The sequence below is a fragment of the Ambystoma mexicanum genome, chromosome 4p (genome assembly GCF_040938575.1).
Source record: "Ambystoma mexicanum isolate Mex_15411 chromosome 4p, UKY_AmexF1_1, whole genome shotgun sequence".
Taxonomy (NCBI): Eukaryota; Metazoa; Chordata; class Amphibia; order Caudata; family Ambystomatidae; genus Ambystoma; species Ambystoma mexicanum.
This window is the reverse complement of record NC_090927.1, coordinates 116,056,727-116,084,398: the sequence shown is the minus strand read 5'-3', so window position 1 is coordinate 116,084,398 and position 27,672 is coordinate 116,056,727. Positions and strand designations below refer to the sequence as shown.

General features: G+C 48.9%; 2 protein-coding genes across 3 annotated transcripts in view; one reads left to right on the top strand and one right to left on the bottom strand.

The window, feature by feature from the left end:
• Nucleotides 1–27,672, bottom strand: part of LOC138453050 (uncharacterized) — a 275,851-nt gene that overhangs the window by 218,265 nt on the left and 29,914 nt on the right. The gene's annotated exons all lie outside the window — the stretch shown is intronic.
• Nucleotides 5,784–27,672, top strand: part of LOC138453051 (sterile alpha motif domain-containing protein 12-like) — a 250,784-nt gene continuing 228,895 nt past the window's right edge. The window contains exon 1 of one of the 2 annotated variants that reach the window (XM_069605508.1): nt 5,784–6,090. The gene's annotated coding sequence lies outside the window, so the exon portion shown is untranslated. The remainder of the gene's footprint in view (nt 6,091–27,672) is intronic. The other variant, XM_069605509.1, reaches the window with a different exon arrangement.

The following is a 27,672-nucleotide window of genomic DNA, read 5'->3' as shown; positions in this document are numbered from 1 at the left end:
ACCCGTAAAAAATTACCGGCGCCTGACTTCCCGGTGCCACCGGGCTCTTTCAAGTCCGGCGGCCGGAAGTCAGGCACCAGTAATTTCGGTAATCCCCATTCCCGTGGAGTCCCATAGGACTCCATGGGATTGGGGACACGTAAGCACCGGCACAGTTGTTAACAACGTCAATATCTCAGTATCAGGACCTTCTGTGCCAACGTTTCTTTGCCATTCATAGTCTCTTACTGCAGTTTGTCTGATGTAGCAAACAAAACACAAAAGTTCCTTTCCTTTGTCAAGATATCACATAAGTTCACGATTGGTCTCCCTCCTCCGGGCTCGGACGATGGGTCCCCCTCGTCTGGGCTCAGACCCCTTTTTTGACACCAGAGTCGAAGACTTTCAACTCTGTACAGGAGTTTGCATGACCCGTCGCAGGACCACTCCGATTTACAATTCTTTACAACTCTTTAACTTTAACTTTTGGTACCTCTCAACTGGATACCTTACAGAGACTTTCGATTGGGTGCTCACACATCTCCGGACCACTCTGTCTCACAGCTTTGCTCTTTTGGACTACAAGTCCCAGAATGCACATTTGATGTTTTGCTCCCACTATGCCAATTACAGGCACTTTTGGAATTTAAGTATAATTATGGTTTTCCTCGATGGTTTCACTTTCTTTTCGGTATAGGTAAAGGTTGGGGCATGATGGGTCTTTGGTGATAATATCCCATATAGACAGAGGGGATGTCGGGTAGAGGTAAGTCAAAAGAAAGGGGATACTGTGTCACACCCAAGGGCATTCCTTCCGCAGTCCTCAAGGATCCTCCCTTGTTTGTCCACCGCCAGTGTTGGGATCCAAGAGCGATGGCCCTTCCCTGGCCACCTGAACAAAGGATCCCCCTGGTTTACCTTCATGCTTCTCACAGCATGGACCGCGCTTTGAGAAGCAATGGAGCGCTTTACAAGCATAGGAGAAGAACATGTTGAGGGGAGCAGATAAACAAGGGAGTGGGGAGCTAACTTTGGGGGAGTTGGGAAATTTGTCAGCAAAGAATCTACAAGCAACTAGTGGAGGAATCGGTGGGGAGCAGATCACCCAGTCTCAAGTAGGGTTGGGAGTAGAAGGTGTGTGGTCGTAGATGTTAGGAAGGAGCCATTCCTGAATTGTAGAAGCGGTGAGGGGGGGAGTCTGATGTTGGTGGGGAAAAGGTTCCAGGGTTTTTTGGGGCACAGACAAGGAAAGCCTGTCTTCTGGTTCTTTCCTTCCTGCATCAACAGAGTTCAAGTCTACACATGTCTTTATTCCTGGTAGATCGTAGGCCTCCAGAGATTCTGAGGTTCTCAGTGAGGTAGTTTGGGGACTTCAGGGTGACAGCCTTGTAGATGCAACAGGATTTTCAAAATGATACTGGCTTGCTGTGGGAGCCAGTATAGTTCAAAGAGGGTTGGCGTGATGCAGTCCAATTTGTGGAGTCCTTTGATGAGTCGTGCTGCAGCATGCAGGACACATATCAGGGGGGCCAGGGTAGTCGCCTAAAGACCTTTCAAAAGGACTTCACCACCATTCAGGTGGGAGAGGACCAAGGCTTGTACAGCAGATCTGAAGTTGTTTTCTGGGATGAAGGGCTTAATTTTCCACAGGTGAGAAAGTTGGTACCACACTGTTGTATGTTCCTTGGTATGCGCTGCTTGAAGGAGAGGTGTCTGTTGATGTCAAACCCAAAGGACCTGGAACAGGTGGCAAGCTGGTGTGTGAAGCCCTCCAGGTGCATAGCAGAGAGCCAGGTCTGTATGTCAGGGTGTTCAATGTTGTTGGTCAGGAGTAGGAATTCAGACTTGGAGGAATTAAACTTCAGGTAATCACTGGACATCACCACTGGATCAATGTGAGGCAGGTCCTGCGCCTGTGGATGTCTTTGATGGAGGATATCTTGAGGTAGAGCTGTGTGTCATCTATATGTGGATGTGGATGTTGTGTGGAGCGACAAGGGTTCCAAGTGGTTCCATGTAAAGATTGAAGATCACGGGGGAGAGGATGGATCCTTGCGGTACGCTGCAGATGATGGGTAGAGTTGGTGATATGGAGGAATTCATTTGTACAAACTGATCAGCATCATCAAGGATTTTAAGGGCATTGTCGATCACCTTGTTAGTAGCCATTTATGTGATATATCTGGGTCTGAAGCCAGATTGGTAGGACTGAAGGAGGTTGTTGATGTGTTGGAGGAGTTGCAAGGCTGCTGCTTTCTCAAGGGTTTTACTTAGGAGAGAAGATGGGTGATGGGGCAGTAGTTACTGAGGTCGTCAGGATTCAGTGTTGGTTTCTTGAGAAGCGGGAGGATTTATTCAGTCTTGAGGACCGAAGGGAAGTTGCCTTGAGTTACGAAGCTGTTGATGATTGTCAAGTAAGGGGGGAGTGCTTCAGTAGGAAGGGACTTGAGTACAGAGGCAGGGAGGTTGTTGTCTGCGTGCAATATGACCTTAAGTGACGCTAGGGTGGCAGTGAGGTCATCCATGATGAGTGTCTTGAAAATTGTTCTGGTAGTTGTGGTTTTGCCAGATGGGATGTGTAGTGTGCTGTCAGTTGTAGCATTGGTGTCTATGTGTTGATGGATCATGCTGATCTTGTTGATGAAGAAGGAGTTGATGGAAGTGGATTTTTTGATGGAGTACAGTACAGATGGGTCGATAAATAGGAGTGATGCAGTGCTCGATGGCTTTGAAGAGGGTTCTGCTTTCATTGATGGCCTTAGCTATGGTGTATTGGTAGTATCGTACAAAGAAGTCCTGGTTACCTTGCAGTAAGTTATGATATATTCGAACCTTGTAAATAAAAAGGGATCTCACGCAGGTTGCTGTGTCTTCACATGTGGTTTTTATTGTCCAAGATGTGGACATATAGTAAAATGAAGGTGGTCAGCCCGTCCGTGTTTCAACCCCAAAGGGTCTTTATCAAGGCAAAAGTAGTATATCTGGGGGATTTATCCCATGTTGTTATAGCGATTCTTTTCAATCGTGCAGAATCCCTAAGGCTGTTGCCATTTCGGTGCGGGTAGCTCATCTGTAACCAGGACTTCTTTGTACGGAATTTCCTTAAGGGGTATTGGGTTTGTCCCTTCCTCCCTGTGACCTTGAAAAGAAACACCAGAAAAAGAACTATGATTACACAGAGCTCAGCACAGGAGCGTTCAGTTTCTAGAACCCATTCCCTACTCCCCGTGTATTGGTAGTAGTTGGCCCTGGCAGCGGTGACCAGTCATCTGCGTGTAGCACAGAGTTCCTTGACCAGGGTGAGGTTGGATGCGTTGCATGATTTTCACCAAGTATTTTCTTGTTTCCTGGCAGTTCGTTTTTTTAAGTTGAGTTCCTACATGTCCCACTGTGTGAAATGTTTAGGCTTGACGGTGCGTTGTTTCACTGGGGCATGGCAGTTGATGTTGGTTGTGAGGGTGGTGTTGAGTTCTTGGAGAAGTCAGTCACAGTCCTGGATCATCAGAGGTAGATCAGGCTATGTGAAGTGGAGTTTGGCGAGGTCTTCTGCGAGAGCCTACCCTAGGAAGTTCTTGAATGATCTGGAGACTTGTTTGCTGGGTTTTCGATGGGTTTGCTTGACTGGTGTGGTGTGACTTATGTCAAGGGGGATTGACAGATAGTCTGACCAGTCAAGCGGGATCGGAGAGCTGTGGTGGAGGGTGGGAAATGCAGTGACGATGAGGTCAAAGATGTTACTTTTCCTGTGAGTTGGGTCTTTCATTTGTGTTGAGTAGGCAGTGGAGATCTTCGTTCATTGGCTTGGTTGCTGGGGATGTTGGAGTGGGATTACAAAACAGGCTTCCAGCTAACCCATGCCCGTTTTTTCACCCATTTTCGCTTTCTTTCGATCAGGCAAAACAGTCTCTGGTGGATGGGAAATTCAAGATTCCAAAGTCTACGTTATAAGTAGCAACCTCCTCCACCTCCCCTTCCATGCACATGACATTGTTAATTCCATAATCGGGCAAAATATGTGTTCAGTGATCAACCAGAAAAGATTGATTGCCCTTGTGTTCTGCAGACACTTGAAATGGTAGGGTATCCACCTTCTATGAGACACCTTACCTCAAGGGGACTGGATTTGGAAGATGGATTTAAAGGATGCTTGCCTGGTGGTTCCCATTTGCGCACCACATGGGTATCGTCACTTTTACCTGCCGGGTTGCAGATGGCAGTAGCCCTCCTGGTCGTGCTCCCATCATTGCCTTGATTCACAAGGCTCCTGAGAGTGGTGATATCTCGCCTTCATGCTGGGAAGGTTTGCAATAATGATTCCTCTCAGGAGGGCATGGTCAAGCAACAACATCTCCCCTAGTCAATGGACTTTTTCCAGGGTTTGGGGTTCAATATCAACCGCAGGTTCTGGCCTTTGTGGTATATTCTTAGCACTGTATTCTCCCTCTGCGATGCTCAGAATACCGTGAAACTTGGGGGGGGCCTCTGAGGTGGGCTTCTTTGCTTTTTGCTCTGTTAATGTGTGTATTGGTACCCTTAACCCTTAACCGCACTCAATACCCTATTACTACCAATGAATTGTTCAGAAACATTTCGATCAGTAATTATTTGAATGCTATCTGTTGGTTATTTCTATTAAAAGAAAGGGGCTGGGGGACACATCAGTGTGGTTTGTACTGTACTGGAACCGTCACATTTATTAATCAAGCATCTTTTTGAAAGACATTTTTCACATTGATGTAATCAGAGTATTCGAACTAAGTGCTAAAGGAAAGTATTCCATTAAAGTGTCTAGTTAAAGTGTACCGTCATAGTGGCGACATGTGTTTCGTCTTCAAAAACTCTTCATCAGGGTTTGGTTTTAAACTTTATTAAGCAACCCTAGGGTACAATTCTGAATGTAATTCAGCTTGAGCATCTTTTTGAAAGACATTTTTCACATTGACGTAAGCAGAGTATTTGATCCATGTGCTAAAGCAAAGTATTCTATCAAAGTGGCGACATGTGTTTCGACTTTTAAAACTCTTCATCAGGCTATTCAACTTTATTAAGCAGCCCAAGGTTACAATTTTGAATGTAATTCAGCTTGAGCCAAAGCTACTTTGCTGCGAGTGAGTTAGATAAAGCAGTTAAATCTGGGAGCACAAAACATGTTATAACTTGCTGTTAGCGCCTCATAAATCCAACAGTAAATACATGTATAATAATTGCCTCCACGCCTTTATTAGAAACAAAACCTAATGTCAAGTTGGTGAGGGGGAGGGTAGACGTTTTGACCGGTCACAACATGGAGCTATAGAACATTCTAAGGAGACTGTAAGGGGGCAGAGCATGGAAAACGGGAAGCTCTCAAAGAACTGGCAAGATAGCCCAGCGTGTTGAGCGCTCACTGCTACCATCTCTGTGTGATCTGCAGGGTCCAGGTTCGAATCCCGGCAAGGCCCATTCCTCCTTTCATCCTCCTGAGGTTTATAAATGAGTAACAACTTCGGTTGGGTGATAATTGTATGTAAAATGTTCTTTGTGCTTTGGCGAAAGTGCTATGTAAATAACATATCAATTAAAAATTGGAAAGTTCTACGCTAGGTAAAAAGTGTCTACACTAGCTAGAAAGTTATTTGTAAATGGTACAAAAAGGAAATAAACATGTGGGCTGAACGGTAGAGGCTTGCACTTGTACGGTCTGAACACCCTCCCACTGTATGTATATCGATATTGTTACTTCCCCTTGTCCCCCTCCCTGTTACCCTGCTGGCGCTTTGAAACAGTATTTACTTCCTGCATAAGCGCCGAAAAAGCAAACAATAAATAAAGAAATAAATGCAGCCATGCAGCTGGAGCCTCGGGACGGACTGATAATCAAAACGTCGGGCTTCTCCCCGCCCTTCTGTCTTCTGGAAAGTTGCAGCTGCCTCGGAGGGAGGAGTGCCCCTCTCCACCCAGCTGCAGAGCTGACGTCCTGCACCTGGCTGGACTGCACCCCGAGCAGCTGCAGCCTGGGGCCTGGGCTGAACCTTCTGAGGCCTGCAGCTCCCGGGCTGCTCTGTTTACCTTCCTTCCTCATACCGTCCCGGAGCAAGGGCTCGGCCTCGCCGGATGCAGCTCCTCTCGCAGGTAAATCGTCGTCCTTTCGGTTGTGTGTGTGCCGGGCCAGTGGCCGTGCCTCTTCCCTCTCCATAGATGTGCACTGCGAACGCCCAGAAAGGTTCACCGCGTGGCATGGAGGTGCAGCAGTGCCCAGACCCCCACTGTCTCCTTAGATGTGCACTGCGAACGCCCAGAAAGGTTCAGAGTGTGGCATGGAGTAAGCAGCTGCTCCCAGACCCACTGTCTCCATAGATGTGCACTGCGAACGCTCAGAAAGGTTCACAGCGTGGCATGGAGTAAGTAAGCAGCTGTGCCCAGACCCCCACGGTCTCCATAGATGTACACCGTGAACGCTCAGAAAGGTTCACAGCGTGGCATGGAGTAAGTAAGCAGCTGTGCCCAGACCCCCACGGTCTCCATAGATGTGCACTGCGAACGCTCAGAAAGGTTCAGAGTCTGGCATGGAGTAAGCGGCTGTGCCCAGCCTCACCCTGTCTACATAGATGTGCACTGCGAACGCCCAGAAAGGTTCAGAGTCTGGCATGGAGTAAGCAGCTGTGCCCAGACCCCCACTGTCTCCATAGATGTACACCGTGAACGCTCAGAAAGGTTCACAACGTGGCATGGAGTAAAGAGCTCTGCCCAGTGCTTTCTCTACATGATTTGAGTGTGGCATGGAGTAAACAGCTGTGCTCTGTGCTTACTATCTCCAGATGATTTCAGAGCGTGGCATGGAGTAAGTAAACAGCTGTGCCCAGACCCCCACGGTCTCCATAGATGTGCACTGCGAACGCTCAGAAAGGTTCACAGCGTGGCATGGAGTAAGTAAGCAGCTGTGCCCAGACCCCCACGGTCTCCATAGATGTGCACTGCGAACGCTCAGAAAGGTTCACAGCGTGGCATGGAGTAAGTAAGCAGCTGTGCCCAGACCCCCACGGTCTCCATAGATGTGCACTGCGAACGCCCAGAAAGGTTCACAGCGTGGCATGGAGTAAGCAGCTGTGCTCCGTGCTTACTCTCTCCAGATGATTTCAGAACGTGGCACGGAGTAAGCATCTGTGCCCAGCCTCCCACTGTCTCCACAGATGTGCTCCGTGAACATCAAGAAAGGTTCAGAGCGTGGCATGGAGTAAGCAGCTGTGCCCAGCCTCACCCTGTCTCCATAGATGTCCACTGCGAACGTCCAGACCTATTCAGAGTGTGGCATGGAGTAAACAGTTGTGCTCCGTGCTTACTCTCTTTAGCTGATTTCCGAGCGTGGCATGGACTAAACTGCTGTGCGTAGTCCCCACTCTCTGCATAGATGTCCACTATGAGCCTCCAGATATATTGAGAGCGTGGCATGGGGTAAACAACTGTTCCTAGTCCCCACACTATATATAGATGTGCACTACCTATGCTTAGAAAGGTTCAGGGCGTGGCTTGGAGTAAGCAGCTGTGCCCCCCCCCGACCTCCCCCACACTGTCTCCATAGATGTGCATCGTGAACATCAAGAAAGGTTCAGAGCATGGCATGGAGTAAGCTAAGCAGCTGTGCCAAGCCCCCACTGTCTCCATATATATGCACTGTGAACATCAAGAAAGGTTCAGAGCGTGGCATGGAGGAAGCTAAGCAGCTGTGCCCAACCTCACCCTGTCTCCATAGATGTGCACCATGAACATCAAGAAAGGTGCAGAGCGTGGCATGGAGTAAGCAGCCGTGCCAAGCCCCCACTGTCTCCATATATATGCACTGTGAACATCAAGAAAGGTTCAGAGCGTGGCATGGAGTAAGCTAAGCAGCTGTGCCCAACCTCACCCTGTCTCCATAGATGTGCACCATGAACATCAAGAAAGGTGCAGAGCGTGGCATGGAGTAAGCAGCTGTGCCCAGCCCCCCACCCCCTCACTGTCTCCAAAGATATGCGCCAGGAACATCAACAAAGGTTCAGAGCATGGCATGGAGTAAGCAGCTGTGCCCAGACCCCCACTGTCTCCATAGATGTGCACTGTGAGCATCAAGAAAAGTATAGAGTGCGGCCTGGAGTAAGCAGCTGTGCCCAGCCCCCACTGTCTTTATACATTTGCACCGTGAGCATTAAGAAAGGTACAGTGCGTGGCATGGAGTAAACAGCTGTGCCCAACTCCCTACTGTCTCCATAGATGTGCACCATGAACATCAAGAAAGGTTCAGAGAATGGCATGGAGTAAATAGCTGTGCCCAACCCCCCACTATCTCCATAGATGAGCACTGTGAACATCAAGAAAGGTTCAGAGCATGGCACGGAGTAAGCAGCTGTGCATGGAGTAAGCAGCTGGGCCCAACCCCCACTGTCTCCATATATATGCACCGTGAGCATCAAGAAAGGTTCAGTGCGTGGCATGGAGTAAACAGCTGTGCCCAGCCCCCACTGTCTTTATAGATGTGCACCGTGAACATTAAGAAAGGTTCAGTGCGTGGCATGGAGTAAACAGCTGTGCCCAACTCCCCCACGGTCTCTGTAGATGTGCACTGTGAACATCAAAAAAGGTTCATAGCATGGCATGGAGTACGCAGCTGTGCCCAACCCCCACTGTTTCCATATATATGCATTGTGAACATTAAGAAAGGTAAAGAGCGTGGCATGGAGGAAGCAGCTGTGCCCAACCCCCCTCTGTCTCCATATATATGCATCGTGAACATTAAGAACGGTTCAGAGCGTGGCATGGAGTAAGCAGCTGTGCCCAGACCCCCACTGAAACCTCTTTGGTTGGAATACTTAGTGGCAATATTATGCCAGGACCTTCATTTCTTTGACTACAGAAAGGTGTTAGGCTGAGCGAGGTCAGTTGGTGTTCAGTCACTTGTCCTGCAGGTCTCGTGGCGGGCACTCCCCCCACTGGGCAGTTTGACTAGATTGCATGCACGCGATTCACAGACTTAGTAGATCCCACTCCCTTGTTTTTCGGATCCCTAACCTTACTCTTCACCCTATGATTGTAAAGCGCTGCGTTGCTTCCTGATGGTCCGCGCTCAATAAATACCCTCAGAGTATTAATAATTAATATTCTGTTATGTTACAAGACTTTTACACTGCACACAATCACCACCGCACTGATCGCAGATCATATGGCTTGTCTAGAGGTTTGCCTGTTCTACCCCTGCCCGGGGTATCCAGGCTTAAGTCTGCAGCAGAAAAAGAAAATGGAGAAGATAAGAGGATGGGCAAGCAGGTGCAGACCCCGCAGACTTAGGGATGGGGTGATATATGATATGATAGGTTATTTATAACACGCTTAATACCCAGATGTTTCGCGTTCCCGGGGATCAAACCTGTGTTGCTTCACGTCTTGCTTCCAAGGAGAGCACGTTGCCCCTGAGCTATCCTCCCGAGATATAGAAGGGGAAACAAATGGTTTGTCTTACCTTTGCCGCGTGTGGATACATTAAGGCTGAGCATAGATTGTTAGTGCAGAAAGGGTGGGATGTTCTAAGACTGTCTGGTTGCAGATGCTGATTTTCCGGTTTTGTACGATCGGACCGAAAAAAAAGTCTGACCGTACAAAACGACCGAAAAATGCTACCACCAAAGGTTTGAACACCAAAAGTTTGAACCTTTGGTGGTAGGTAGCATTGCAGGTAAGTAAAAAAAAAAGGCTGTGGGGGCTGCAGGGGTGTCCCCCGCAACATCCTGCTCACTATACTTTATAGTATAGTGAGGGAGGGTTGCGGGGGACACCCCTGCAGCCCCCGTAGTATGTAAGTGTGTTTGCATGAGAAAGGGGCGAACATTTGGTAGTTCGCACCTTTGTCATGCGAACGTTCCGGCCACGGCAAAATCAGCCGCGGTCGGATGACTTAGAATCGATTTTCCACATGAACCAGTTTAGAACAGCAGTAGGTCGTTTATAAGGATGTATGTGATTTCTTCGAAAATATTTTACCTAATGGAGATTTCACCAAAACCATTTCACAGAAGAACGAAATGAACTTTTTATTTTTTCTACTTTCTTTTTTTATAATGCGGGGGAGACCCCCGCAGATCCCCTCAGCCCCTACCCTAACTTATACTCCTCAGCCCCCCTACCCTGTGCTTACTCCACACCCCACCTATTATGTATTACACATATACCACTTCTCCTACCATATTCGGTGAAATAAATTCAGTGACATCTCATTTGGTAAAATGGTATTTGGTGAAATCTACGCTAACAAGTTTATAACACCTGGTGTCTGGCTGCTTGATGGGCTTGAGGTCTGCTCCAGCCGCCTGGTTAAATCATGGCGGCTTTTTGACCCGGGGTTGCCTTTTACATTTTTCCACCAGGAAAACTCCTGAATAGTAATTTGACCCTGGTATAGAATACCAATGTAATTTAAGAACAATGGGCAGGACAGGCAGCTAAGGGTCCGGATTTATGCTGGGATATGCTGTAAGTTTGGCACTTAGAAAGGGGAGGGAAACGTGCAGGGCTGCTGCACAGTCACGCAGTCCTCTGCTGGAGAATGAATGTGTTACGTGGCTGTATCGCGTAAGGCTATGCTGTGCTCGTTTCTTGTGGAGCACCGAATGTCACAGTAAGGTCACCTCATAGCACCGAGAAGTGGGGAGGTTCCTTTTCAGCCAACAACGTAAGCGCCAGGGGCCCTAACGAACAGCAGGGAAGGCCCGCTGCAGCCTCGGCCAATCACAGTCCGTTCTAGAGTCTGGAGAAGTGAGTGACCACGAGGACACCGCCAGGTTTGGTGGTTGTCTTTCTGTGTGAAGGTTCCATGCAAAAGGTGCGGCCCTGAGGATGTGGCCCTGAGCGTACGGCCCTGAACGTGCAGCCCCCTAGGATGCTGCCCGACCAGTCGTAGGGCCCTGCCATAAAACCTTTGAGGAATCCTGGGGGCTCTGGAGACTGGGCCCTTCTTAGGAGGTAGCTGGGCTCCTCTGGGAATAATCTGAAAATAAACCATCCCTTTACAGCCGCTTCCCTGAGCTGCAGTTGCCTAGTGAGGTTAACATTTGGCACCAGAACATAGCTCAGTCGACTGAACCTGTTTTTTTGTGCACAGAACTTTCTGCAGTCCCTGGAGAGTCTTATTTTCGCAACTCCCTGAAAAATGTATACAATTTTAAATGCGTAATTTGGCAACATTTTCGTTTTTTTTCTGAGAGGGTTCCAGTCCCAGCATTCCTTTGCCCCTACTCTTTTTACCCGTTTCTTCCTCCCCTTTTCCACCATTTCTATCATGTTTCTCTTGCATGCCAACCACAAAGGCCTGTCTATGTTCAGTATGGACATCTGTCAGAGTGATGTGTTAGGCCACGTTATTTGTCTTTTAAACTGCACACATCACCGGTCCACCACCGACAAGACATGGCCTTGAAGCCCCGCCGCCCTTGGTTCGGCTGCCTAACTGGCATTGTAATTGTGGTGGTCCTGGATTAGTGGCATGCCGTGATGCAGATGTTAGAGTAGATTTAGGTGTAGGTTCCCCTTCACCCCTCGTTATTTGTAAACCTCCTTTGCCTTAGGCTGACTCTTGGGTCTGAGTGATAGTGGGTCATGTATAGTAGTCCTGGAAATGGAGTCCAGTCTCACTCCATGCCGAAAAGACATAAGCAAGAGGCGGCTCCTCTCGATCTCTCCCTATATATCTACTAACCGTACTGCTGTTGGTAGCAAGGACCTGGAGAATCCAGACGTAAATGCATTCTTGATCTGGTGTGGGTGCAGCGAGATGCAGCACGGCTCCAATGATGTGACGAGGCTAAGGTTTATTTATTTGTTTATTTGCGATGCTTAGATAGTGCTTTTATCCAAAGGAGGTTTGGGGGGGGGGTGGGTTATAAGGAATATTAAATTCATGGAAGATGAGGAGACCTATGGATCTCAGCCAATGAAACCATGGGAGGGAGAGGGATGCCTGCGTTCCTTTCTTATAAGGCACATCATCATCCTGGGAAGGCGAAGGATTGGGTCTCTGGAGTGTATGACAAACCACACGAGCTGCACTGCCAGGAAAGGATTCAGCACAGATTTGTCTGAGTTGATCACCAATCTCGCTACCTCCAATTTCCTTGCCAATCAATTCCCATCACTTGGCATCTCTGCCAGGGGCCCTGGTGTCACAAATCAGGATAGCATCACCACCAAGATACACAGAAGTGCAGTCAACCAAGGGCTTATCTGGGATAGTTACAGGGTTTGCCCAAAATAAATAAATAAAGGCAGCGTAATATGTTCAACAGCAACAGTGTGGTGGCTTCTCCGTGTGTTTAACAGTTCTTAGTCTTGCAAGCCATAATATGGGTTCCCCTCCTGGAGAAACTGATCAGCTCACAGTCACTCACAGTCCTGTTGCTTTTAAGTATCACACGCACTCCTTAATGGTCTCTTAGTTCTGTAGGATGAGGTCCTCTGCGTCTCATCCTCTCATCCTGTGTCTCCGTGAAAACCTGGGTATCACTGTTCAGGCTCTGGCCTGGCTGACCTCTTTCCTCTCAGATCGACCCGCCTAGGTCCAACTTGGGTCCTTCCTTTCATCTATTTTCCTCTCTACCTGTGGTGTTCCCCAGGGGTCTAACCTCTCGCCCTGGCTTTTCAACCAATACCTGGCAACTCTTGCCCACTGCATTGCCATTTTCTGCTCAAATATCCAGTGCTACGCTGACGACACTCAACTCATTTTCAGGCTGCCCTCTGCCACCTTCTCTCCCTCTCTCATCTCTGATTGCCTAACTGCTATTCAAGATTGGTGTGCCGCCAATGATCTTTGTCTGAATGCCAGCAAGACAGAGATCCTCCTCATCGGCACACCTTCACCATCCTTTCCCCTCACTTTCTGGCCGGCCTCCCTTGGCCCTCCTCCTACCCCCACCTGCGAGGCTAAGAACCTCGGGGTCATCTTTGACTCCACCCTTTCCTTCTCCGCCCACATCTCTGAGGTCTCTAAAAAGTCAAATTTCCGACTGCACCTCCTCAGAGGTACTCTGCCTTTCCTCTCCTTCCCCCAGAAGTTCGTGGTATCTCAAGCTCTGGTTCTCTCTTAGCTTGGACTATTGTAACAGCCTCTTTCTAAATCTACCTGCCTCTACTCTCTGCCCTCTGCAATTAATCCAGAACAGGACTGCAAGACTTGTCCTTGGCCTCAAGCCCTGGGATCGTATCTCTCCAGCTCTGAAATCTCTTCACTGGCTCCCAGTGGATGCAAGGATTAAATTCAAAACCCTCTACATTGTCCACAAGGCTTTCCGGGGCCTGGGTACAAAATACCTTCAGCTATCCCTCCGCAAATACCTCCCCTCTCGAGCTCTTCGCTCCTCTACCTCCAACTCACTCAGGGTCAGTCGTTTTTCTAAGAAACGAGCTGGGGGTAGATCTCTGTTTCGGCTGGGGCCTCCCTTTGGAACAGCCTCCCTGCCACTCTAAAACTTGAGGAGAACCAACTCCGGTTCCGGAAGCACCTCAAAACCTTCCTATTTTCTTCTGCCTTCGCTCCCCCTCTCCCCTGCTGATCTGTTCTCTCTTGGCACCGTGCACCTGGCCATCCTCTGTCTTTTGGGCCCAGGTACCTGCTCATCCTGTTACCCTCCCGCACTGCCTCCGGCCCACCCCTTGCACTGGGGTCTGTATCTGTACCCATACAGCACCCCCTTTTTCTTCCTGCACTTATCGGACCTACCCTGTCTGCTGCCTTAAATCTAGCACTTGCAAATTGCTGGCTGCATTACCACTGTTTGTTGCCTTTATTATTTATTTTTTGTTATTTATCTGTTTCTCCTCTGCTTCGCACTTTCCACCTCTCCCCCTTCCATGCACTTTTTCCCTCCCCCCTCTCCCATGCACGTGCGCGTTCTCAATGTCACTGGGACTAGTAAGATCGCTGTTTTGTTCACCCCTGTTCCCCTCCCTTGCCTTGTCGCGCTCTGAAACACTTGTGTACAAGCGCAATGGAAATAAAATATCAATCAATCAATCAATCCTCGACACAGCGAGCGGTCCTTCCCAGAGACCTCTGGACCAATGTGCAGCTGCATGCAAGTTGTCACCATTGGTAGAAGCTGGGTCCTGGGAAAGCCTGGCACATTCCTAAAGCTTCCACTGACAGACTGATCACATAGCTTTCTCTATCTTGCTTTCCACTTCCCTAGCTCCGGGACCTGGCTCTGTCCCTAGAAACCCAAAGTTCTTTTAATCCTCACAACGGTCTTGTTCCTAAAGGGGCTCTCCTACTCCTGCTCTCATCTCCTTTCCACCCTCTGTTTTCTCATGTACCTCCTTCTTGCCAACTCATGTGCTCATAGCACCACTCCAACTTGCTTCAATGAGACTCTGGGCTATCCACCTACAGATTCTGTTTCTCTCTGCAACTCCCCTCTGGTCTTCTACCTCCACTCTCCATCCAAAGCTTCTGCCTCCTGAATGCCACCTCTAAGCCCTCTTCCCTTGTTTCTTCTGACCTCCTCCTGGGTATAGTCTTCATCTCCTTCCTCGTGGCTTCCTCCAGCCTCCTCTCGATGGTTCCTTCCAGCTTTCTTTGTTTATGCTTTCCAGCCTCCTGACTGATGTTCTCTCCCCCTTCATGCTCCAGTCACCTTTCTTCATGCCCCATCCATCCTTCTTTCTCTGGTTCTTCCCAACTTCCTCTACGTTCTTCCACCTCTCCTCCCTGGTAAAGCTCTACCTTCCCTCCTCTTTTCTTCTTCCTCCAGCTACCTCTCTCCCTGTCTGTCTCACTCTCGAGGTGTCCTCCAACCTCCTCTCTAATGATTTCTAATACCATCTCCTCCTTCCTCTCCCTTTCTCCCTCCAATCTCCTCTTTCCACGATCGTTACACCTGATCACTCCACTTTGCCACAACCACCTCTATCCACCTCGCCTTCTCAACTCTGCCTTTTCTTATTGTTTGGGTATTTATTGAGCACAGACCTAGCTTTTGGAAGCAAGAGAGCACTTTATATGTCATAGAGAGAAGTACACAGCGTGGGAAGCAGATCACAAGGGAACAATACTGGGGCGGGTGGGGGATAACAATCGATGAGGGGGAGGCCGGGCATTTTGGCTGCAAAGGATCTACAAACAACCAGGGAACAAAACAAGGGGGAGCAGATGGTCCAGTCTCAGGTTAGGTGGGGAGAGAAGGAGGTGCAGATGTAGGTGTTAAGGAGGACTAATAAACAAAATGGACCTCAGTGTTGAGGTTGGAATAGTCCCACTGACAGATTATGCACATAAAAAAGGTTTTTATTACATATTATACCAAAACATTAAAACTGTTCATTTGTAAAGAATCATTCACATATATTAGACATCCATTTCGTTCCACCATTCATACACATGCTGCCATATACACAACCAATAACAACTAAAACAATCTTCTAGGTCAACCCTAATACGGGACCCTTTTAAACAACCATGAGGTATTTCAAATTCTCTACACCCAAAAGACATTACCAATGTTTTTCTTTTTACAATACCCGTAGAAGCTTATTGACATAGTCTACATATGTTTTGGTCGGCAAATAGGGCTTTCAAGCTATAAGTTGTTCTGATCTTGTTCAGAACATAGGTGAGGCATAAGTGTTGCCTCCACCATATGGCACAATCCGGTGGAAGATGTCTTCCAAAAAACACTCTCCAATATACACTAAGGGTGGTGATGCAAACTCGGGATCTAATCCTCAATGCTCGAAGGTCAACACATTCTATGAAGCTTACAAACTATACAGCAGGAACTGCCACTGTGTCTTAAAGGTTCACCATCCAAGCCTGCTCAAGGATGGCACTTGCAGTAGTCTGTGCACTATCAGCCAACAGATCCTTCACCTGTCTATCTTCTAAGCCAAAAGGCATTGCGCGATGGCTAAGCTTCTCTCTCACAGCTAGCGTCAGTGGCGGCGGAACCACTCGTTCTGGGGTAAAGTCAATGCAATATCAATGTGCACTTTACCGAAGATCCTATATACCTTGCAAATACTATTGGTGATGGTTTGCTCTAGGAATTACAAAAGGCTCCATAAAGTGATAAAACACCTCTTGTAGAGGGGTTGGTAGGAGAACGTGAGTTCTGTGGCATGCCTGGACCAGGGACCTCAAGATTAGTGGATTTGGCCTTTCCCGGCTAAGAGTCCATGCATTTTTAATTGTTATTTTATAACCCGCTTAATACCAATGAGTGGTTTCTACGCGCGGGATCGGGATTCGAACCTGTGTTGCGCTGCATTGTCTTGCTTCCAAGACAAACGCTTTGTCCATGAGCTATCCTTCCTCCCCCTTCACATTACTATCTTTGCATTGCCTCTTGCAAAGGTATGCCAATGAGGACCTGGATGGATCAACACAGGCAATCCATGTGGCCCTAATGATGCCTACTAGTTGATCTCCAGGTGCTTTAGAACATTGCTAATGGATTCATCTCCTAGTCTCAGGCGAGGGAGGTTTAAAGACTTGCTTGTGAGCAATGGTGACAACATATACTTGCATGGAAAGGCTTCCCTATTGGGTAATACATGCCTACAGATAAAGGTTTGTAGCCTGAAATTTGAAACAGTGGGTATCTGTGGGCATCCTTTGGGTTGAAGGTGTTTGATGCTGTGAATTGCCCCTCAAATTTGAATATCTAAGAGACAGGTTTAGCCTCCCTGATGGTGAGGGGGGAGAGCCACAATACTGGCGACCTTACTTCGGCATTGGCAGGAGATGCAGTCATGGGTCCTGGTGGAGAAGCATAAGATGGATGCTCTCCTAAAGCAGTCTGGTCTGAAGGCATGTGATATTCTCAAACCCATTTCCTGTGAGTCAGAAGGGGAAGATGATCTAGCCAAGATCAGCCGATCCTGGGTGGAGGACCTAAGCACCTACCCGTCAGATGATCAGTGGTTGGGTGATTTGTGTGCAGATGTACATGGTGTGGTGAACCGCAGCCTGAGACTGACCGGCACTGGACACTCACCAGAATGCATGCAGTGCGGCTGCTGGGGCTGTGACTGCGGTGGAGCTACTCTTAGATACATGTTGTCGAGTTGCCTAAGACTGAGTGAATTTTGGCAGGAGACTGGGATTAGTTTGGTTCTGAAAGGGAGGGTAGATGATCGCCAGAGGAGACAGTGTTCCTGCTGCTGGGGATGTGGTCCGAGAAAGCTACTGGTCTTTGGAAGTGGCTTTTCAGGGCACCATTGGCAGTCAACAGAATTACAAATTTGGAAGACTCAGAAAAAGCCAAAGGTGGAGGACTGAGAAGAGGATATTTTGAGGCATGCGATAATTGAGAACAGAATGTTTGAAAGGTTATATTTAAACTGCTTGCACACATACAAAGATGAGCTATTGCATCAGATTCCGCAACTCGATGTGGAGGGGATTACAACTTGTATCCCTCTCTTTAGGATTCCAACAGAATGCTCTGTATGATGCTGTTATCACTCATAATGAAAGATGGATGAGATGTGGTATTCAAGCATTTCAATCACATGTCCATCTACCTGTTATTGAGAGGACGGCCCTTATTAGGACTTGTAATGGTTTATTGAGAGGCCACCCTCAACACAGGGAGTTCCTTCCTCCCCAACCAAGGTGTCACACAACAAACTGTTTAGTGGATTCTTTGCTCAGCCCTATTTCCGATTCATATCATGCCCCTTGGATCCCTCCCCCTGTGCCAACAATGAGCCAATAACCAGGCCAGTGTACAGAAAGTATATTTATATTTATTTAAATTACAGGTAATGGAGATTGCATGAAAACTACACATGCCACCTTCTCTGTGGCTCACAATTAAACTGTTTACGTAAATAAGTCCCCCATGTTGTGGGAAAATTCAAATCACAATACTTTACTTTACACAGATTTCAAATCAAGGAATAATCAACACTGGTTAATGAACAAAATCAATTTACATATGCAGTGCTGTGCAATTTCGATTTTCCTGCGTGTTTAAAAAAGGCTAGCAGTTTGGTTCACAATGTTGGATACATGAGGTCTCACTTTTGCAAGCCCTTCTCCCCCTAACCCCAAAAACCACCCAATTATCAATTGCATGCAGCACCCTTCTATTCAAAGGCCAGGTCTAGGGACTGGGGACAATTTTAGAAGTTTGTTTTTCAGACCCCCCTCACTTAAAGGCCTGTGTTGGGGGAGTTGGACAGTAAAAAATGGGATGATTTAGGAATTCTGGATTTTCAGACCCCCGTCCACTTAAAGGTCTGTGTTGGGGAGGTTGGACAGTAAACATTGGGATGATTTAGGAATTTAGAATTTCAGACCCCCTCCACTTAAAGGTCTGTGTTGGGGAAGTTGGACAGTAAAAATTGGGATGATTTAGGAATTTAGGATTTTCAGACCCCCCTCCACTTAAAGGCCTGTGTTGAGGATGTTGGCAGTTTAGGGATTGTTCTAGCTTAGGGAGAAGGACACCCTTCTTCTTTAAAGAAGTCGGGGTTAACAGGACAAATAGGATTACCCAATTAAATTACAGGCTATTGTTTTCAGCGTACACAGGGAATCAGCTTTTTACATTTTGAATATTAACAAAAGAATCACCCCGTAGTGGTTTGCTAAATGGGAATTCATTAAATTCTATTCAGTCAAATAGGCTAAGGATCTGCACAGTTTCCCCCCTACCACTAAAGTAAAAGAACCCACCAATGAAAGGGACTGGGTAATTAAATAGATCCCCCCTGCTGACCTTTTGTTGGACCATCTACTTACTTTTGGAAACCTTTGGACCTGACACTTAGGGACTGAGCAGCTTTGCTTGTAGGGGAAAAACAGGATTCTAGCCAGCACTTCATTCAATTGGATCCCACAGCACTTCTGTCTCTCTGGCTCCAGTGAAGAAACACAGCCTCTGCTTTCTAGTCTCCAGAGCAACAGAAATCGTCAACCCTTCCAATGTTTCTCCCAGATTAAATTTTCAGTAGATCCTCTTTGGTGATTTTTGGCAGCTCTCTCTCTGGTGGTAGCTTTTAGCAGCTCCCCTGTTGGTAATTCTTGCAGCTCTCTTGTTGGTAATTCTGGTAGATCTCCCTTTCCTTCATAGTGCATCCACTTTATATGCCGGTAATGACACCATCAAGATTTCAATATGGGCAGTGCCCTGCAAAAATGTGCGCACCTTTGATTGGTCCTAACAGTTTCTCGCCAAGCCCATCTTGGATGTCTAAGGTTTGGTTCAGGAATTTGGAACAGAATTATGTCAATTTTCATTTGAAATACCCCTTTTTTTCTTATGTCAACTTTAGCCAGAAATTAGCTATATGACAAAACTTGGTAATTTACTAGTAACAACCATAATGTATATATATTCCGCTTCAGCTGATCATGGGGAATTAAACAAAATGACAACCAGGCCCGCACATGTTGCATGGGCATGTGGCCATTTTTTTGTTGTTTTTACAAAAAGCATAATAGTTATGAACATGCAATTTACTCTACAAATACCTAATTTTACCCTCCAACAGTATGCCAATTCTTAAATTCAGGACTTTTTCAGAGCAGCCAGAAACACATTTTACCTTGCCATTACAATGCCTAAGTCGCCTATGGCCACATTATATTTCAACAAAATTGCCTTAAAATTATCTAAAGAATGACACATGAATGGATGCAGTGGCTGAGAAAATGCATCAGTTATGATAGTCCATTTAAACTAATGGGAAGTCTTCATATGTATGCAAATCTTCTCTCATTTCTTCCGGCCATTTGCCATTCTGTTGTATGAAGTTGATGTTCTACTAGTCATAAATAGTTTGGATACATCGACTACACAGAGACTTCCCACTGTGAATTAAAAGGCTGCTTTTCAACTCAACCTTTTCTTTTGTAATGCTAGTTCTTTTGATTTCCAATTCTTGGCCTTCTCACATAGAACTTTCTTGTGTTACTTGCAAAAAAAAATCACAGTCTGCTTTAATAGGCCAATTTTCAGTGTAAAAGTTTTTGAAGGCTGGCAGGTCATTTTTCCAGTGGGCCCTTCAGTTATGGCTGTTAAGGGCCTTTCATTAAACCCCACAGACGAGGAGAAATCAATACAGTAATTGGCTCAAATCCCATAGAGTCTCCTAAAAAACACCTTTTGGAAATTGATGTTTTTTTTTTTAATAATTCTGTTTATTACGTTTTAGGAACATAAACAACAAGACAAACATGAATCAATGGTATACATCAGATCGTGGTAGCAAGGCAGTTTTCAAAAGGCAAAAGGAACCCAGTCGGGTCAGGAACCAGCAGGCATGTGTGGGATAGGTCAGGTAACCAATGTTAACATCTGTACATGTCTGTTTTCAGTGATAGATTTCAGTTAGCGTCCAACCACTTATCCCATATTTTCCCGAATTTGCGGGGGCAGCCTCGTGCATTATAAATCCGGCGCTCCACGGCCGCGCATCTGTCCAGCTCATTGCTCCAGCGGTTCACGGATAGCGGGTCGACAGAGCCCCAGCTAGCCGCGATCAGTCTTTTGCTTGCCCCCAATGCCAGTGTCAGAAATATTTTCTCATATTTCGACAGGTCCACCTCACCTCGGATTCCCAGCAGTATCATTTTGGGGTCCCTGGGGATTGTTGTCGCCAGGGTGTCTGCGATCTTGTTGATACAGCTCTCCCAGAAGACCTGTAATACTCGGCAGTCCCATAACATATGGTAAAATGTGGCAGGTTCTGTTTTGCACCTGAGGCATGTCCCGTCTTCCAGTCCCCCCCATTTGGCCATGTCAGTGCGTGAATAGTATGTGCGGTGGAGGATCCTCAGCTGTATAAGCCTGAGCTTGGAGTCTATGCCTATTTCTCTAGGGGACATCAATGCCTCTACCCAGTCTTCTGGTTCCATTAGACCTATGTCCTTTTCCCATTTTTCTTTGAGCCCATCCAGCTGCGTCGCCCCAAAGGAGTTGAGAGCTTGATAGAGCGTGGAAGTGACCTTGGTGACAATGTGTTGCGAAAGGATGTTGGTCTCAATGGGAGTATAGGGGGGTATAGTTGTCGTATCAGGGAATTGTGTGCGGATAGCGTGGGCCAGTTGCGCATGTCGAAACCGGTCCATGGGAGCAAGGTCGAATCGCTCCTGCATGGTCTCAAAGTCAAGGAGGTGGCCGTCCTGTATCACATGCGCTAGTGTATGTATCCCTTTCGCGCACCAGTGGCCGAAGGGGCCCATCTTAACAATTTCCGGGAGGAGTGCGTTGTGCCATAGGGGTTGGGATAGTGTCGGTTTACCTTTCCAGCCTATTAGTTTGTGCGCGTCCCGCCAGGCCCGGCTAATGTGGCGTGTCATTTTGGGCAACAACGGAGGTTGGTCGTGGGTGGCGTACAGAATCTGTAATGGGGTTAGTGGGGTCATGCTTTCTATTTCAAGACGGATGTGGGGGAGTGTGGGCTCTGCGTGTATCCAGTCGTTTACCACCCCAATCTGGGCTGCAAGGTAATACGTGCGTATGCATGGCAGACCGATGCCTCCCTCCCACACTGATCGCTGAAGCGTTTCAAGGGCGATCCTGGGTTGTTTCCCTCCCCACAGCAGGGTGCGAAGGCGTCTGTCTATGAGTGCGAAGGTGTCTCGGGGGATGGGAAGGGGGGCGTTTTGGAGTACATACAGCAGTCTGGGGAGGGTCAACATTTTGAATAGCGCCGCTCTGCCCATTAGTGATAGTGGGAGTGATTGCCAGTGGGAGGTGTCCCTATTGAACCGGTCAATTATTGGTTGTAAGTTGAGTTGCAGGAACCCACCCAGTGTCGGGTCGAGTCTTATGCCCAGGTATTTGAGTTCTCTAATGGAGACGTGATATGGGCAGGATTCAGGGATCGCAGACTCGTTTCCCTTGACCGGGAAGTAAATGGTTTTGGTTTCGTTAACCTTAAGACCTGCAAAGCGCTGATATTCACTAAGGATGCGGGAGACAATCGGGCAGGATGTGCGTGGGTTGCTGAGGTATATGAGGAGGTCGTCCGCGTACAGGGAAAGTCGGTCTTCCCCCCCCTCCCGGCCAGGCAAACCCTGACCAATTAGTGTTATTCCTAAGCTCAATTGCGAGGGGTTCTATGGCCAAGAGAAAAAGCAGCGGGGAGAGGGGGCATCCCTGTCTCGTACCACGGCCTAGGGGAAATGATCGGGAATATCTGCCGTTCACCCTTACCGTGGTCTCCGGTTGTGCATACAGGAGTTTAACCCACGATATAAACGTCTGCCCCAAGTTCATCCGAGCCATGATTGCCCACAAGGCCTCCCAATCTACAGAGTCAAATGCTTTTTCGAAGTCCACTGCCAGGAGGGCCAATGGGGCTGGTATTTCCTTAGCTCTGCTCAGCGCCAACTGGACTCTGCGCAGGTTCATGCGGGTGGATTTGTTGGGCATGAATCCGCATTGGTCGGGGTGGACCAGGGCCTCTATAACTTGCAGCATTCTGTTGGCTAGTATTTTGGCGAGGACCTTGGCTTCGCCGTTGATCAAGGATATTGGGCGATAGGAGGCACATTCCTCCGGGGGTTTCCCGGGCTTATGTATGACTATTATGCATGCCTTCCTAAGGTCCGGGGGGAGTGCCCCCAGCTCTCTGCTGCGTAGAAACATGCGGTGCATGTGGGAGGGCAATGACCCGCCAAGGCATTTCCAGGTTTCTGTAGGGAACCCATTAGGACCCGGGGTCTTCCCAGGTTGGAGCTGTGCGAGCGCCTCTTGTACCTCGGTGACAGTGATTTCGGCATTCAGGAGGTCTGTTTGGCGCTGGGAGAGCTTCGGGATCTCGATCTGGTCAAGGTAACATGCGGGTTCGGAAGACTGTCTCTCGGCCGATGGAGTGTAGAGTTTCTCATAGTAGGCGGCGAATGCCGCAACAATGTCCGCGTCGTCTGTGAGGAGCGTTCCGTCTGGAGATGTTATTGCCCGCACATGTCCCCTGGCCTGTTCGCGCCTTTCCAACCAGGCCAGTGTCTTATTCGCCTTGTCGCCTCGATCGTAGATTTGGCTCCGGACTAACTGATGGGCTATTCGTGCATTGTCTAGAGCCAGGTTGCGAAGGGCCTCTTGTGTTGTGATCAGCTCCTCCTTCGCTTCTTGGGTGCCGTGTTTTAGGGTTTGCCGTTCGCACTCCAGGACACGTGCTTCTGCCTCTTTGATCTTTTGGGTTTGTCGTCTTCGGTAGGCCGAAACTTCCGAGATAGCCTCCCCGCGGAGGACAGTCTTATATGCCTCCCAGAGTGAGATCGGGCAGTCCACTGATCCTTCGTTGTTTTCAAAATATTCTGTTGTCCTCTTTTCCAGTTCCTCCGCAATTTCGGGGAGACGTAGGTGATACGTGTTCAGGCGCCAATTACGATCCGGACCACGGCCGGAGTTCTTCATGGACAATAGGAGCGGAGAGTGGTCAGAGATACCTCTTGCGAGGAATTCCGCATCGAGGAGCCTGTGCTGTATATTGCGGGGGATGAAGGCATAATCGATTCTGGAGAATGACTTATGGACGCCTGAGAAGAAGGAGAACCCAGCCTCGTTGTTGTGGAGCGAGCGCCATGCGTCCGTCATACCCAGGGTTTCGGCGAACGTGGCGAGTGGTGTGGGGGTAGGGCAGGTGCCTGACCTCCTGTGAGACCTATCGATTGCAATGTTCATTACTTCATTAAAGTCTCCGCCAATCACCCATACATCGGCCTCATCTTCTAGTAATCGGCTCTGTAGCTCGGAGAGTAGTTCTTTCGTTTGTGAGGGAGGTGCGTAGATTGCAGCGAGGCCCCATTTCTCGCCCCGGATATCGGCCAGTATCATGACATAGCGGCCCCGGGGGTCGGTCTTGACCTTCTTGACCTGCAGGGGGACTCGCTTGTGAACCAGGATCATCGTGCCCCTGGCTCCCGTTGTGAATCCAGCCTGGTGGGTGTGGGAGTAGTTGGATCTTTTGAAGAAGTGTGTGCTCGTACCGAGCAGATGTGTTTCGTTTAAGAGGGCTATATCGGGCGAGTGGCGATTAAGATACTGGAGCACTAGTCTTCGCTTTATGCTGGAGCCAAGGCCGTTAACGTTCCAGGAGAGCACAGTTATCTTGTTGGAGTCCATTCTATCTGCGTGGGGCGCATATCTGGGCATCGAGGATCAGTGGTAGTCTTGTGCGCTCGAGAGATGTATGGTGTTGTGTTTCCGGGGGAGACGGCCGGGGGTCGTCTCCGGTTGGTATATCTGCTGCCCGGATGATGATTATGTCTGTGATCCTGTCCACAGATTGAGTTCGATTCCCTTGCCAGTGCTACGATATGACTCGCCTTCATATTTCTTGATTCGGTTTCTTTACAGTCCTTGAATTCCCCCCCACCCTGTACTTCCCCCCCAACTGGGAGCACCTGTCGCCCAAACATTGAACTTATAACTTTATAAACTTCTTCGGGATAACCCGGCTGTGATAACGCGCGCTCAGCCTTAGGGGGCGGCGGCCGCTAGGTGCTCATTTCCATTCTACCAATCTGCAGTTTGGTCCCTTCAGTACCGGGTACTCAGCCTTTTCCCGTAGGAGTTCTTGACGCGTCGTCTTCCGCATCGGACGGGGGGTGAGGAGGCGAAGGTCTCCCAGGTCGGGGTCGCTGCGCGGGTGGGCCCGGTAGCACGCGTCTCCCACTGGGGTCCGTGAGGACATGAGTTTCAAGCCAGTCCCATGCATCTTTGGGGTTGTAAAATAAGTGAGTGGCGCCCTCATACTGGACTTTTAGTAATGCCGGGAAGAAGAGGGCATATTTGATGGATAGTGACTGGAGCTTCCTCTTGATGGAGTCAAAGGACTGGCGGGCTTTTTGGACTTCTTTCGTGTAGTCAGGATAGAAGCCGACCTTGTAGCCGTTGTACGTGATCGGGCCCATGGCCCTTGCCATTTGTAGGATCGCATCGCGGTCGCGATAATTCAGTAGGCGTGCAATCATTGTTCTGGTGTTGGTCTGCCGGTGGGGACTCTGTGTGCCCTTTCCACCGAAAAGAATTTAGATAGCTTCTTCGGGGCAAAGATATGAGTGAGCCAATCTTCTAGGAAGAGTTCTGCGCTGGGGCCTTCCTCTTTCTCTGGTATACCAAGGATCCTGAGGTTATTGCGTCGCGCTCTCCCCTCACTGTCTTCGGCGCGGTTTTCCAGTTGGGTCACTTTTTGGGTAATCGCGGTGAGCTGTTGTTCCATGCGATGGACTGCATCTTCAGTGTTAGACACCCTCTGTTCCGCTTCCCCCACCCTGGTCGACAAGTTGCGGAGGTCCTGGCGTATAAGGGACACCTCAGAGGATAGGCCACCTATTTTTTGTTCCAAGGACGTCCTCGAGTCCCCAATCGCTTTCATAAGATCTGACAAAGAGATAGAAGGGTCTCTGAGTACTCCAGGGTTACTCTCTTCTTCTGGGGGTTGAGGTTCGCGCGGGGGCGGGGCCCCTACGGTGAAGAGGTCCATCTTGCTCTGTAGTGTTTGCCTCTTGGTTTTCTCCTTTCCCATGCTTCGGACGGGCTCTATGTCGTTGGGATCTGGCTGCCCACCTTCGGTGCGCACTACGAGCCGCCGCCAAAGCTATTTTTTGGTATGGCCGCAGTGTCGTCGCTCAGCCTCGCTTAGTTGCTCGGTGTATAGTAGGGATGGCGTGGAGAGGACTGTACCCCTTTTCTATCGTCGTTATGGGCCTGTTTCCACTGTGTAGGGTGGCCCTCCGTGAGCGCTGCGTTTCGGGCGTTGGTTTAAGCCACTCGGGGCGGTCCCAAGAGGGGGGTAGGGCAGGTCTTGGGGTCCACCATGGACCGGGGGGGAGGTCCCCCACCCTCTCAGTGTGGCTGCGTTTGTGGCTCGTGGGACTATGGTGCAGCTGTGCTCTGTGTCCTCCTGTAGCAGGCTGGTTGCCAAAAGGGGGTCGTGGGGGGGGGGAGAGCAAAACAAACATCCACCCCCCACACCCGTGTACCTTGCCGCGGGTGCCTCTGGTTGCTGCCTGTCCTCCTTCAACGGGGGAGCGCAGCTTTGGGCTCGTGCTGCCGCTCGACCCCGGGTATTGTAGTCCTGCCGATGAGGGGGCCCCACTGGGAAGGTTGGCGATGCGGCGTCACAAGTGGATCGGGGGGGTGTGTGGGCAGTCGGCGGGGCCTTAATCCGAGCGTCGGCCCCACCTGGGAGCCGCAGCAAACTCAGCGTCTCCGGGGGGAGGGGCGATCCTCTACTCCCGCCCGCGCCGCGATGGCCGCGATTCAACCGCCGGCGGTCCGCGGGCTGGTTCCGGCGTCTCCCGCTCCGATTTCCCTTCGGAGTGCGCCGACAGCAGCTCCAGCTGGTCCGCCGCCGTTGGTGGGCGGCTGAGGCGCGATCGGTGCTCGTGGAGTGTAGAAAAAACAGGATAATGGTAGCGGCCGCCGGGAGCCGTTAAGTTTAGTCCCGCATGCGTCGCGCGCGCATGCGCAGTCTTGGAAATTGATGTTATGTACGCTATCTACTAAGGACACTAAAAGGTTCTGGAATCTGATTAGCAGATTGAATAGACCTCTTATGAATCCCATTGCTAATGGAATAGAGGAAGAAGTATGGTGTACATTTATTGAGACCAATTATTTTCACACATCACCTGCTTGGCAGGCAACTGATTATGTTGTGGATAACCTAGATTGTGACTAGTTAACGTAGGATGATATTGCCCTTATAATCAAACGGATGAAAAATTCTAGGGCACCGGAGCAGGATGGCCTAGCTAACGTGATGTTAAAGCAAAACCCGGATTCATATGCAGAAATGATATTATACTTTCACAAGATAATTGGGACTAATAAAATTCCAGCCTCATAGTGAGAGCCATGTCTCACCTGAGTCTGTTGAATCAGAGTCTTTTCGAGAAGTCTTGGGTTTTTCCTTCTTAACCTTTGCCTTATCACAAAGCCACTCCTGGAAGTGGTAGGGCCTATCCTGACCTGCAGCCCCAATGACCTTCTGTAGGAGACAACACGTAGGGCACAGCGGCAGACAGGCAGGATTTGCCCTGCAACTTGAGGGAAAAGCTCAAAGGCATAACACCCCCCAGATAGCTGATTGTACTAGGATGTTGGCACTCCAGTTGATGGCAGTGGAATATAACGCTCCAGAATTAACAAGCGGGAATGAAAAATTAGATATGTGAGCATTTTAAGGATGTGGCAAGGAAAGTTAAAGGAGAGGTGAGCAAGTCCAGAGCATGCAGAGGAACGAGAATGAGAACCGTGAAGAAATGGTCACAGAGGACAGAGGTTGGCAGCTAAAAGAACATGTCCTGACAGAGCAGGAGAGAAAGATTGCATAGGAGGCAGGGGAGCCAAGGCAGATGAAAATCCAATCAGAGGAAAGCAAGGAAAGCAAAAGAGGTGCAGAGAGCAAGGAAAAACACTAGCGTCTTACCCTAATGCGGTAGCGAACAGGGTTGCAACGCAATGCACGTTGTGTAGTTGCCGGTATAAGAGGAATGCCCCAATGTGAGCAGCTATCTTGGTTGTACACTAGACCGTTGCACAGATGGGGAAACAATGTGATGGAATGCTCGTAACCCCTGATTGCAATAGAGCGTAATGGTGCCTTTGTCGCCCATTATGCCATCAGTACCACAGCGCACAACGGGTCGCTGTGACAGTATGCCCCCTTCTCATCCGACTGGGTCCTAGTTTCCAGGGATGCTGCCTGTGGAATTGGCAAACCAAAATAGGT